Source organism: Pteropus medius, unplaced genomic scaffold, assembly GCF_902729225.1.
Source record: "Pteropus medius unplaced genomic scaffold, Ma_sr-lr_union100, whole genome shotgun sequence".
Lineage (NCBI taxonomy): Eukaryota > Metazoa > Chordata > Mammalia > Chiroptera > Pteropodidae > Pteropus > Pteropus medius.
In genome coordinates, this window is record NW_024353905.1 from 237274 (window position 1) to 248394 (window position 11121).

Genomic DNA, 11121 nt, shown 5'->3' on the forward strand with positions numbered 1-11121 from the left:
AAAGACTCCATCAAAAAAAAAAAACTATATAGAAACAATAAACAAATACATTTAAGTTGCAGGATACAAAAATCAATGTACAAAAATTCATTGTGTTCCTATATATTAACAATGAGATTTCAGAAAAAAAATGAAAAAAAAAAAACAATTCCTTTTGCAATTGCAACAAAAAGAATAAAATACCTAAGAATAAACCTGTGAAGCATGTGAAGAATCTATACACTGAAAACTATAGGACATTATTAAAAGAAATAGAAAAAGACACAAAGAAATGGAAAGGTATTCTGTGTTTATGGATTGGAAGAATCAACATAGTTAAAATGGCCATATTACCCAAAGCAATATATAGAATTAATGCAATTCTCATCAAAATCCCAATGGCATTTTTTAAAGAATTAGAACAAAAAAATCATCATATTTGTATGGAAGCACATGAAAGACCCCGAATAGCCAAAGCCATCCTGAGCGAAAAGAAAAGGCTGGAGACATCATATTGCCTGACTTCAAATTATACTACAAAGCAACAATAGTTAGCTAATTTCAATTATACAATACGGTGTTATCAACTCTAGTCACCATTTTTATATGTTAGATCCTTAGATCTTCTTTATCTTAGAGTTGAAAGTTTGTACCCTTTTACCAACCTCTCCCTCATTTCCCTCACCACCCCAGCCCTTGGCAACCACTTTTTTATTCTCTGTTTCCATGAGTTTGAATTATTTTTTAGATTCTACATATAACCGATATCGTACAACACTTGTCTTTCTCTGCCCTCAAGGTCCACCTTTGTTACAAATATCAGGATTTCCTTCTTTGTCGTGGCTGAATAATATTCCATTGTATATACACCACATCTTTTTTACCCATTCATTCATTTATGGACTTTTAGGTAGTTTTCTTGAGGTGTAAAGTTAGGTTGATTATTTGAGATTTTTCTTTTATCTTAACGTAGCTATGTATTGCTATGAACTTTCTTTTTAGACCTGCTTTTGCTGTATCCCATAAGTTTTAGTACATTGCATTTCCATTTTCATTTGTCTAAGGTTTTTTTTTTAATTTCTGTTTGATTTCTTGTTTGACCCATTGGTTGTTCAATAGCATGTTGTTTAATCCCCACACATTTGTGAATTTTCCAATTTTATTTCTCTACTTGCTTTCTAGTTCATACAATCGCGGTTGGAAAGATGTTTGATATGACTTCAATCTTCTTAAATTTATTTAGACTTGTTTTGTAGCTTAACATATGATCTATCCTGGAGAATGTTCTATGTGTGCTTGAGAAAAATGTGTATTCTGCTGCTATTGAGTGGAATGTTCTATTTCATATCAAAAGAAATCAACAGTAATACATGAAGAGTTTGCAACAGAGTCCCAAAGTCGTCTAGAAAGGAGCAGTTTACAAATACTGTTCTAAATGTTAATACCTGTTGCATTTATATTATTTCTACTTTCTATCATGTTAGTGAATTCCAGGAGTACTTTCTTATGTAACATTTTCCATTTTTCAGGTTTTATTGATCAGGCTTGTGAGCCAATCAAAATAATGTTTGTGATCCCTATCACTATTGATTTTGCCCTTGGAGCAAGCCGAATAAAACAAAAAGATGAAACAACTGTCTTTTTTTTTTTTTTAAACAACTTTATTGAGGTAGAATTACACAGCATAAAATTCATCTGCTTTTAGTATACAATTCAATTAATTTTAGTATATTTACAGGACCGTGCAACTATCACCACAGTCCACTTGAAGGACATTTTCATCTCCCCCAAAAGAGTCCTTGTGCCCATTTCTACTCACTCTCCATTGCCATCCCTAACCCCAGGCAATCACTGATCTTCTTTCTATCTCTATAGACACAATTTTTCGAAATTTCATGTAAATGGTCACATAGTGTGTCTTTGTGTGTCTAGTTTCTTTAATTGAGCAAAATGTTTTTGAGGTTTTAACATGGTGTAACATGTATTGGTACTCCATTGTTTTTTATTGCCAAATAGTATGGCTATATCACATTTTTTTATGCATTCACCTGTTGGTGGACATTTGTGTCGTTTCCACCTTTTGGTTATCATGAGTAATGCTGCTACGTACACCCAAGCATGATTTTTTATGCAGACATATGTTTTCATTTATCTTGAGCAAATATCTAGCTGTGGAATTTCTGGGTCATGTGGTTAATAATTGTTTAACTTTTTTAAGAAATGAAGGCAATGTTTTTTAATTGAGGTAAAATTCGTAAAACAAAAATAACCACTGTGAAGTGTACAGTGCAGTGGCATTTAGTACATACATAATGTTATCCAACCATCACTTTTATCTAGTTACAAAATTCTTTCATCACTCAAAAAGGAAACCTTGTACCCATTAACCAGTCACTCCCCATTCCCCTCCTGTGGCCAGTCCCTAGAAGCAAATAATCTGCTTTCTATCCATGTGGATTTATTTTTCTGGACATTTCATGCAAGTGGAATCATACAATATGTGGCCTATTGAGTCTGGCTTCTTTCACTTAGCATAATATTTTCAAGGTTCTTCTACATTGTAACTTGTATCAGTACTTCATTCCTTTTTGTGGCTGAATAATATTCCATTGTATAAATATACTACCTATTGTTTGTCCATTCATCAGTTGATGGGCATTTGGGTTGTTTTTACCTTTGGGTTATTGTGAATAGTATTATTATGAACATTTGTGTACAAGTATAGTATTTGTCTGAATACCTGTTTTCAATTCTTTTGAGAATATACCTAAGAGTGGAATTGCTGTGTTGTATGGCAATTCTATGTTTACCTTTTTGAGAAAATGCCAAACTAATTTCCACAGTGGCTATACCATTTTACACTCCCATCAGCTGTGTACACAGGCTTCAATTTCTCCATATCTTTGTCAACATTTATTTGCCCTTGTTTAATTATAGCAATCCTAGGGTGTATAAAGAGGCATCTCATTGTGGTTTTGACTTGCATATCACTGATAATATTGAGCATTATTTCATGTGCTTTAAGGTAATTTGTACATCTTCCTTCCAAAAATTTTTATTCGAGTCCTTTGCCCATTTTTCAGTTGGGTTATTTGTCTTTTTGTTGTTGAATTGTAGAAATTCTTTATATATTCTAGATACAAATCTCTTATCAGATATATGATTTACAAATATTTTCTCTTATTCTGTAGATTATCTTTTCACTTTCTTGATAGTATCCCTTAATGCATAAAAGCTTTTTTTTTTTATGAAGTTCAATGTATCATTTTTCTTTTGGTGCCGGTGCTTTTTGTGTCATATACAAGAATCCATTGTCAAATCCAAGGTCACGAAGATTTACCCCTTATGTTTTCTTACAAAAATTTTATTGTTTTAGCTCTTACATTAAGCGATTTATCCATTTTGAGTTAATTTTTGTATATGATGTGAGGTAAAGGTTTCAACTTCATTCTTTTGCATGTAGCTATCCAGGTGTCCCAGCACCATTGTCAAAGAGGCAATTCTTTCCCCATGAATGGTCTTGGAACCTTTGTTGAAAATCAATTGACCATAGATGTTTTGGTGTATTTTGGACTCTAAGTTATAGTCCATTGATCTATGTGTTTACCCTTATGCCAGTACCATACTGTTTTGATTCCTGTAGCTTCGTAGTATGTTTTGAAACTGGGAAGTGCAAATCCTCCAACTTTGTTTTCCTCTTTCAAGATTGTTTTGGCTATGTGGGTTCACTTGCAATTCCATATGTGTATTAGGTTAAACAGTTCCATTTCTGCAAAAAAGATCATTGGAATTTTTATAGGGATTGCATTCAATCTGTAGATGGCTCTGGGTAGATTGCTATCTTAACAATGTCAAATCTTTCAATTCGTAAACATGGGATGCCTTTCTGTTTATTTAGGTCTTCTTAATTTCTTTCTGTAATGCTTTGTAGTTTTCAGTATACAAGTCTTTTGTCTTCTTGGTTAAATTTATTCCAAAGTATTTTACTCTTTTAGATGCTATTGTAAATAAGGTAATAAAGTTTTTTTTTAAGATGCAAGAGACTTTAATATGTTTAAAGTCCGAGTCAGTAGAAAGGAGAGATTGAAGATACAAGAGAGAGGACACTGATAAATCGAGTTTCCTGGGACATGGAGCACCAACTGGAAGGATTAGTCAACAAGAAAAGGGCCACCTCTTCCACTGTGACAGGAGGGAAAGAGCACGGATTGGTCAGGTGATATTCCTACCAAAATGCATAACTTGAATCTAATCATGAGGATACATTAGACAAAATCAAACTGAGGGATAGTCTAAAAATAACTAGCCTGCACTTTTTAAATAAAAATGTCAGTGTCAGAAGACACACACAAAAAAGACTAAGGAACTCTTCCCTATTAAAGGAGACTAAAAAGATGTGATAACTGAATGCACATGATTCAGAGTTTTCTTTTGCTATAAAGGGCATTGTTAAGGAAACTGATGAGTTATGAATAATTTCTGTAAATTATATTTATAATAGTATTGTATCAATGTGATTTTGATAATTGTTCTGTGTTTGTGTAAGATAATTCCTTGTTTTAGGAAATATACATTGAAGTATTTAGGGGTAAAAAGTATGTCTGCAACTGACTATGAATTTGTTCAGGAGAAAAAAGATATATATGAGACAGAGGAAGAAATGAATAGGATAAATAAATGTGGTAAAATGTTAACATTTAAGGAATCTGGGTGAAGAGTATATTATATATCAGTTCTTTGTACTATTCTTGGAACATTTTTGTAAGTCTGAAATTGTCTAAATAAAATTATTATTACATGTTCCAGGTGTACAACATTATACCTCGACATCTGTATATACTACAAAGTGATCAAACCCAGAATCTAGCTATTATTTATCACCATACAATTGATTCCAGATTCACCCACCCCCAACCTCCTTCCCCTCTGGTAACTACCTATCTGTTCTCTGTGTCTATGAGTTTGTTTTTGGTTTGTTTTGTTTGCTTATATGGTTGTGTGTTTAGAGTCCACATATGAGTGAAATCATATAGTTTAACCTAAAACTAAAAAGGCCAAAGTGAGAGGTAATAAGCATTTATTTGAGATCCAAAAGAATAGTTATTCGAGAAGCCCTGATTCAGGCAGAAACCCAAATAATGTTCTGATTAAAAGGAAAAGGCAAGGAGTATTTATGAGGAAGGGGAGAGTAACAATTATATCTATAGAAGGAAGGAATTTTCATAGGTGCAGGTAAGCTAACATAATAACGTTAATTCTAAAGAATGTTTTAAATTTTTAGTCCAGTAGTCATAATATCTGCTTTCTTGTTATCTACACAAACAGTTTTTTGGAATAAATGCTGCTTTAGGCCCAGTCTAAAGGTTATTTTGCCCAGTTTTTAACATTCCAAAGGTTTGAAGCATAAAGCATGCAAGGCAGCTCCTCTGGGGTGGCAGCTCTGTGTCCATTTTAATTTTTTTTTTTTTAGGTGAGGCAACCCTTGGTTGGTCTCACAGATTGCAAGGACCTTGTCAGCTTACAATCCCTTATTTTTTAATTTTTTTACGCGTATAGCACCTGATCTTCCTAGGTGGTCTCCCATCCAAGTACTAACCAGGCACGACCCTGCTTAGCTTCTGAGATCAGATGGGATCGGGGTTGTTCAGGGTAGCATGGCCATAGACTCTGTGTCCATTTTAAAGTGGCTCCATTTATATTATTATTATTTTTACATAAGGTATTTGTCTTTCTCTGTCTGACTTATTTCACATAGCATTATACCCTCAAGGTCCATCCATGCTGTCGCAAACAGCCAGATTCCATTCTTTTTATGGAAAAGAAAACATCCTAATTAAACAAACGAAAAAAAAAACATAGCTAAAGAACATCTACAATTTTTTATCCAGTCCCAGAGATTTCCCCGCTTTGCTTTCTCCTGCCCCTTTAATCTACCACCAATGGATTTCATGTAACCCTCCTTACATCTCCTCCTTTGATTCTAATATACAAACCAAGCTGCAAAATTGCCATTTTCCAGAACATTTTCTTGATCCATTGAGATTTTGCTTCCTGGCAATTGTTGTCAGTTTGGCTCAAATAAATTCATTAAAATTCTCAAAAAAAAAATCTACAAAAAGCCTATAACTAGTATCATGTTTAATGATGAGAAACTAGATGTTTTCTCGCTAAATCAGGAATAAAGTAAGGATGCTGCTCTCACCATTCATAGTCAACATTGTAGTGGAAGTCCTAGCTAATGCAATAACACAAAAATAGAAAATAAAAGGTATACAGATTGGGAAGGAAGAAATAAAACTTTCTTTGTTCACAGATGACATAAACGTCTATGTAGAAAGTTCCAAAGAATCAATAAAAAACTGCTGAAACTAGTAAATAATTATAGCAAGGTTGCTGTATACAAGGTTAATACACAAAATCAATCACTTTCCTATATACCAGCAATGAAAAATTAAAATTTTAAATTAAAAACATAATACCATTTACATTAGCAGCAAAAAATGAAATACTTAGGTATAAATCTAACAAAATATGTATAAGAGCTATATAGGGAAAACTATAAGACTCTAATAAAGGATCAAAGAAAATAAATGGAGATATATTACTTTCACATGGACAGGAAGACTCAATATTGTCAAGATGTCAGTTCTTCTCAACGTAATCTGTAGATTCAATACAATCCCAATAAAAATCCTACCAAGTTATTTTGTATATATCATCAAACTGTTTATCTGTAAATGCAAAATACTCAAAATAATCAACACCATATTGAAGGAGAAAAATAAAGTCTGAGGACTGACACTACTCAATTTTGAAATTTACTATAAAGCTACAGTAATCAAAATAGTGTGATATTGGAGAAGGAATAGATAAACAGATCAATGGAACAAAATAGAGAGTATAGAAATAGATCCACACAAATAGAGTCAACTGATATTTGACAAAGGAGCAAAATCAATTAATTCAATGAAAAAAGAATAGTCTTCAACAAATGGTACTAGAACAACTGGCCACCCACATGCATAAACATTAATCAAGACACAGATCTATGCCCTTCACAAAAATTAACACAGAAAGGATCATAAGCCTAAGTGTAAAATGTAAAACTATAAAATTCCTAAAAGATAACATAGGGGAAAATCTAGGTGATCTTGGGTTTGGCAATGACTAGAAGCACCACCAAAAACACAATCCATGAAAGAAAAAATCAATACGTTGGGCTTCATTAAAATTAAAAACATCTGCTTTGTTGAAGACACTGTTAAAAGAATGAATGTGTGAAAATATTTGCAAAACATATCTGATAAAATACTGATATCCAAAATATGCAAAGAACTCTTAAAATTCAACAATAAACAAACAACCCAATTTAAAAATGGGCAAAAGATTTTAATGGACACCTCACCAAAGATACACAGATGGCAAATAAGCATATGAAAAGATGTTCAACATCTATGCCATTAAGGAATTGCAAATTAAAATTAGATACCACTACATACCTATTCGAAGGCTAAAATCCAAAAACACTGAAAACATAAAATGTTGGCAAGGAGGTAGAATAATAGGAACTCTCTCATTTATTGTTGGTGGGAACACAAAATGGTACACCACTTTGGAAGACAGGCAGTTTCTTACAAAACTAAACATATTTTATCATATGATCAGCAATCATGTTCCTTGATATTTACTCAAATGAATATAAAAATTATGTCCACACAAAAACTTGTACACGAATGTTTATAGCAACTTTATTCATATTTGTCAAAACTCGGAAGCAACCGAAGTGTCCTTCAGTATGTGAGTGAATAAACAAAGTGTGGTACGTCCAGACAACTGAATATTACTCAGGGCTAAAATGAAGTGAGCTATCAAGCTATGAAAAGACATGGAGGAACTATAAATGCATATTAAGTGAAGGAAGCCAATCTGAAAAGACTACATAATGTACGGTTCCAACTATATGACGTTTTGGAAAAGGCAAAAGTATGGAGACAGTAAACAGAGCAGTGGTTACCCAGGGTTCAGGGAGAGGGAAACGGGGTGAACTGGAATACAAGGGATCTTTAGGGCAGTGAAACTACTCTGTATGATATTGTAATGGTGGATATGACATCATTCATTTGTCAAAACCCATAGAATGTACAACACAAAGAGTTGAACCCGAATGTAGTCTATGGACTTTAGTTAATAATAATGTATCGGTCAATTATATATCAATAAAGCTAGGGAGAGAAGAAAAAATAATAATGGCTCATCAATTGTAACAAATGTACCACATTAATATAAGATATAAATAATAGGAAAAAATGGGTTAGGTAAGTGGGTATATGAGAACTCTCTGTACTTTCCACACAGTTTTTTTAAATTAGTTTAAAGTATATAGTACATTGGTTAGATATCTATATAGTTCATAAAACAATCCCCCAATTGCTCCCTCCCTCCCCTGACCTTCTACCTAGCCATCATATTAATGCTAACTGCATTCCCTCTGTCATGCTCCCCATCCTCGTGACCATCCATCAACTACTAATTTGTACTTCTTTAACCTTTCACCCTATTCTCCCAGGCCCCCAACCCCCCTTCCCTCTGTCCATCACCAAATTGTCCACTATATTTGTGAGTCTGTTTTTGATTAGTTTGTTCTTTTTATTCCTTAGATTCCACATATAAGTGAAATCTTATGGTATTTATCTTTCTCTGTTTGACTTAAATACTTTCTAGGTCCATCAAGGCAATATCTTTTTCCATCCCCTAACTTTTAGTCTGTGTGTGTCTTTTAATCTGAAGTGAGTCTCTTGTAGGCAGCATGTAGGGGTCCACCCAGTTTTGTGTAAATCTAAAACCACCCCCAAAAATAAAGTCTACATTTTTAAAAAAAGAATGATGTACTGATACTTGCTGCAACATGGATGAACATTGAAAACACTATGCTGAGTGAAAGAAGTCAGTTGCAGAAGGCCACATATTGTATGTTCCCATTTATATAAAATCTTAAGAATAGGCAAATCTATAGAGACGGAAAGTAGATTAGTGGTTGCCTAGGGATGGGGTGACAGCAAAAGGGTACAGGGTTTCTTTGGGGGTAATGAAAACATTTTAAAGTTGATTGTGATAATGTTTGCACAACTATGGATATATCAAAAAGCATTGAATTATTATACATTCTAAATGGGTGAATTGTATAGTATGTGAATTATATCTCATTAAAGAGGGTGTTGTTTTTTTTTAACCCCTACAGCACCCGGTCTTCCTAGGTAGTCTCCCATCCAAGTACTAACCAGGCCCGACCCTGCTTAACTTTTGAGATCAGACGAGATCAGGCACTTTCAGGGTGACATGGCTGTAGAATAAAGCAGTTTTAAAAATAATAAAAACATAGCTATACGCACATTAGTATAGGCTTAGAATATCCACACAAAGGACATACAAGGAAGTGCTACTGGGGAACTGAGGATGAGGGGTGAGAAAGATTTATCTTTTACTATGCATCTTCTTGTATCATTTGAAGGTTTTATCTTGTGCATGTTTAACATACTCCAAAGTTCCCCTCAAATACTACTGCTTCCAACAACCTTACCCTGCTTTTCTCAACTTCTCTAAAACATCAATGCTAGTTCCCAAAATAGGACACGGAGAAAATCTAACCTAAAACCTGGCCAACAAGTCTAAAGAAAGAAAGAAAGATAATAAAAAGAATGCCAAAACCAATACAAAAAGGAATTCCATAAGTATATCCACTCAATGGAATATTTTGCAGCCATTAAATGACCTTTGTCAAGAATTTTAATGGGAGAATGTTTGTGTTAAAATGGCAGTATATAATTTACATACAGCATGATCTCAAATATGTATTTTTAGGCTTAGAATAAAGCCTAAACTCACCAAGATACTAACTAACATTGGTTATGTTTGGGCAGTAGGATGTGTTTTTTTCCCCAAATTTTGATCAATTAACATGTATTACTTTTGGAGGGAGGGGCATTTATTTTGTTGTTTGGGGACTTCTGGGCAGAGGGTGAGGCTATGCATGACCTCCAATCGGGCACATTATCATCACTGGTTCCTTCCAGTCTCCTCTCTTGATTCCTTTGTTTGTTCATTTTATTTATTTTCCAGAATTCCCAAACCCCACTCTCACGTCCATTCCCCCCAAAGACAAATTTTTAAATGTATTTAGTGAGTTTTATTTTTAGCATCAGGAAACTTTGACTCCCTCTATGTATTGTGTATTAATATATTATTATATGTTAATATATGATATAATACATAATCTCTACATAATAAAATAAAATATAATTATGCATAAATATACAATCAGGCACCACATAATGATGTTTCAGTCAACAACAGACTACATATACAATGGTGGACCCATAAGATTATAATGGAGCTGAAAAATTCCTTCTGCCTGGTGACATTGTAGCTATCATAAGGTCGTAGCACAATACATTGCTCATGTGTTTGTTTTGATGTTGGTGTAAACAAACCTACTGTGCTGCCAGCTGTATAAAGGTATAACGCATACAGTTATGGACAGTACATAATAAATGTACATTGCATAATAAATGTACATCATGTACAGTACATAATAAGCATATAGAGTGTACTCTTTCTAACTATTAAAAAAGTTTCCTGTAAAACAGTATGCCTGTTACATAGGCAGCAGCCTCATACATGTCATGTTTATCACATCTCTTGATTGCTTCATTTTCTCTTGTGTTTGATTTAATCTCATGTTGTTTTATATAGTAACATGCTGTACAGGCTTGTAGCCTAGGGGCAATAGGCTATACCATATAGCCTAGTGTGTAGTAGGCTATACCATCCAGGTTTGTGTAAGTGTACTCCATGATAGTCACACGAGGACTAAATCCCCTAATGGCATATTTCTCAGAAAGTATCCTCGTTGTTAAGCGATGCATGACTATATGTACTCTCTATATGTGATATAGAGAAAATATATATGTTTATGTGTAATATATATTATATTATATACTTATATATTTATTTTTAACAAAGCGTGTACTGTCTGGGCTTGGCACTCTAGCTCCTGGCCCTCCATGTCCAAACTCCACCTTTTACTTCAAAGCAAATCCTCCACCGGGTCCTCCTGTAGCCAGGCCACTCTCACCCCAGCCATTC

At 33.8% G+C, this 11121-nt stretch overlaps 1 non-coding gene and 1 pseudogene across 1 annotated transcript; both read right to left on the minus strand.

Annotated features, from left to right (window-relative positions):
- Window positions 1–5526: 5526 nt before the first annotated feature.
- On the minus strand, window positions 5527–5645 carry LOC120593580 (uncharacterized; annotated as a pseudogene).
- A 3563-nt stretch (window positions 5646–9208) lies between these two features.
- Window positions 9209–9327, minus strand: LOC120593591 (5S ribosomal RNA). Its single transcript, XR_005650396.1, has one exon. It is a non-coding gene; the product is annotated as a 5S ribosomal RNA (ribosomal RNA).
- Window positions 9328–11121: the final 1794 nt, after the last annotated feature.